This window comes from Cynara cardunculus, unplaced genomic scaffold (assembly GCF_001531365.2).
Source record: "Cynara cardunculus var. scolymus isolate 2C unplaced genomic scaffold, CcrdV1 Un_Scaffold_9496, whole genome shotgun sequence".
Lineage (NCBI taxonomy): Eukaryota > Viridiplantae > Streptophyta > Magnoliopsida > Asterales > Asteraceae > Cynara > Cynara cardunculus.
Genome location: NW_020205014.1, coordinates 1 through 3,542, shown reverse-complemented (window position 1 = coordinate 3,542; position 3,542 = coordinate 1). Strand labels below are relative to the sequence as shown.

Here is a 3,542-nt window from a genome sequence, read left to right as displayed (position 1 = left end):
CCCCCCCCCCCAACACACACACACATGTACATATGTGTGTATAACTTTTCAAGTGTCATCTAAAAAAACTAATATGATTATTTATTTCTTAAGTTATATCAGGTTGCCTAACTTCGTTCATATAACTTGTTGGATCACCTAACTTCGTTCATATAACTTGTTGGATCACCTAACTTCGTTCATATAACTTGTTGGATCACCTAACTTCGTTCATATAACTTGTTGGATCGCCTAACTTCATTGTACCAACTTATTATTGTAAGACTCAACAACTTTTTGTCCTATGAAAGAAAAATCTCCTTAATTAAATGCTCTATCGTAAGGCACCTAAAGATGGTTGGAAGTCCGAAAAGACACATTTTTGTAACGACAACATAATTAACGGTTCATTTTTTGAAAAAAGTTGGATCATACATTCTCAAGTCAGTCATGATAATGAAACTCGACTCATAACATAAGTATATTTTCCTCAACAAGAAAACATAAAGAATTCAAACAAGTACAGATATGTTTCTTACCTTAATTGTTGCAAATTTTAACGAGTATTGACTTTGAGCATATGCCATTTGATATCTACAAAAACAAAGAGCAACCATGCATATATAGTTTTAAAAGCGGACTCAGAAAAATCAATTTTAAAAAGATTAGGAAATAAATGTACTAATAACAAAGGTAATAGAAGTTGCTCACCCTGCAACTCAGTTTCTAACAAACCACGGTTCCCATGGGCTTTCAATCGAAAGATTAAGACTTGAAATCCATTTCTGTTGGCCAACGCATGGAAATGTCATGTCATGGTCACCGCTGATTAATCAAAATTTTTATATAAAATCATCTATATTAGTTCCAACTTCAAACTAGGAAGAAAATAAAAATTGGAAACGATGATTATATTATCTGAAAGACTACTGGCATCCGCATTACCAAATGATCAAGACTTGACAGCTCTTGGTAAGAAGTTGTTGATGGTCTGTGATGCTGCTGAAAACGTCGTAGGAGTAATATATAGTGTCTTCTTTATCTAAATTGTAACGGATACTTGTGTTCGTGTATTCCCACTTTTCGATTATTCCCTGCACATAAAAATCCAAATTTAAATACTAATATTGATGGGGATACATACACGTATTACTATTTTCTATTATTGCCTTGGATAAATTTACCTACTTTCATTGGGTTTGGGTTTTTCCAAAGAAACAAATGAGTCAAGTTGTTCCCATCGTCGTTGAGTAAATAGTGTCGTAAGTTATGAAGTCAATGTGAATAACGTACCTCACGAACGTTGAGAGCTTCCTGAACGTCTTTATTGTTTGCCCAAGCGTCTATAAATATGTTAGCAGCTTCCTAAACAAATTAAGAAAATGGTAATGTTTTTCTTAATTGATAATTTGAAAATATTTGTCGATCTATACACATTTGAGAAAGAAAATTACTCGACAAGTCGGCTTCATGTTTGTTTCATCACATATATAGTGGATCCAATATATTCGAGAAGTTAATTCCGTTTGTGCACTGCAGTTGGGAATTTGTATTAAAATCCCATCAAGGTCTTTACAGAATGATTTGTATGTACCTCATCGACGCGTTCAAGATTACTCGAACATAAGGTGTTTTCAGGATCATTGTCTATATAGTTCCCATGACAAGTTTCTTTGATTACCTGATAGATATCATCTGATATAAGTGCAAGGCGATGAGCTGCCTCAATTCTTGAATTGAAATCAATGAACTTGTCAGTGAGAGGGCTAACAAGCAGGTATCCCTGTGTAAAGCATTGGTTAATTTGATATTTGCATCATCAAGCACTACAACAATTGTTGGGTGTCTTAATTAATAGAGAAATTAATGAGACTTTAGTTTTATTAGATCAAAAATTACAATAAGGAAAACAACCTAATATGATATGAGAAGCATACAAAATAAATCATCTTATTTATTTTCTATAGTATTAATTTATGATGAATATTCTATTATGTCATGACATTAATCATGAATATTTTGTAACGTTATTTATCATGAATATTCTATTATGTCATGACATTAAGTACTTTATTAGGATGCATGAGCATCTTAAAAAACCCATTTTGTTTGTTGAAGTAAAAAGATATATCATGCTTCAACAAACTTTTACCCATGAATCCTAGTTTTGGATCCAAAATTTAATTGACTTGGTTAGTTTGCTTGTTAAAGGCAAAAATATAGAATGTTTATACTCTATGGCAACGTGTATTCGTCTAGCCCTCTCTCAACACCTTGTAACATTCTGTGTATGTCTAGCATTCATTGGAGGGACATGTTAGAGTGTCACATCAGCTAGTCTTGAGACATTTAATAGAATGTTAAAGAGTTTAGTAAGATGTTTACTTTAATGTTGAGTTGTGGTTGACTTCCACGCTCATTGTCTACAAAATTAGAGAAAATGGTAAATAGAATGTTATAAACGTCAAGCGTTTTTTTTATCGAGGGATCAATGTACGCTTCGCACATGAAAGGTGCATCTTCTTATTAGAATAGAAGTTCTTACCATTGTATATCTCCAAAGCTACATTTGGTATGATGATACCCATGTATCAAATCCCAGATATGTACAGCGGATCACTCAAAAACCTGGGGTTCTCAATAAGCCACTGCATATACATATTCATCATAACATATATTAAGGTATCAGTTTAAGGAGATTGATGCATGAGTTTATGTCATTTTCAAACAAAAATTCGACGAAGCAGTATATAATTTGTCTTACCTTTCTTAGAAATTCGTAACTGTGTAAAGTTACAATGGAATCACTACTCCTTGATGCTTCCCATGTTTTAGCATATGAAAACCCGACACCAACAGGTAGATCTACGAATATCACATTAACAGCCTACAAAATTATTTGACTTTGCATTATACATACAATAAACATGTATATAAATATTTTAGGTAATGAAAATTATAAACGAGAGATAAATGGGAATATGTGAACCTTTGACCATGAATTTGGATTCAACTCTAATGTAATGTTATTCTTCCATGAACTTTCAAAATTGAAACTTAATGGACCTACAAAAATATAAATTCATACCAATGTTAGTTGGTCAATCCATCTTCAATATTAGTAAGTCGCAGGTAATGTCGGATTAGGCTTAATGCTAGTAGATATGTTAACAAATAACAATTACTAATATAAATTGCTATTACCGATGGATTTCAAAGGTAAATTAAAGTTGAAATCGTATAAATGTCCATCAATGATAGATGCAAGAAAAAAGGTTCAATTTTTGCGCTAACATATCCTTCATCGAACACACAGTTGAGCTCGATCAACCATCGAGCTCCTACCATCTTCAACTTAAGGTTAATGCATATATCAAGCCCTATGGCTATGATCAAGCTCCAATCGAGCAAATAGATTCGGGGAGACCTAGAAGTATGCAAAAAAATGCAGATTCAAGAAAATAGAAAAGAAAAACAAGAAAACGCAGAATGATAGTCACTCGAAATAGTATATAAGTAATCGATTGATTTTTCAAAAAGGGTGGTGCCCATTGACCTCTCAC

General features: G+C 32.8%; 1 pseudogene; it reads right to left on the bottom strand.

The window, feature by feature from the left end:
- Positions 1-3,406, bottom strand: part of LOC112505281 — a 4,422-nt pseudogene extending 1,016 nt beyond the window's left edge.
- Positions 3,407-3,542: the final 136 nt, after the last annotated feature.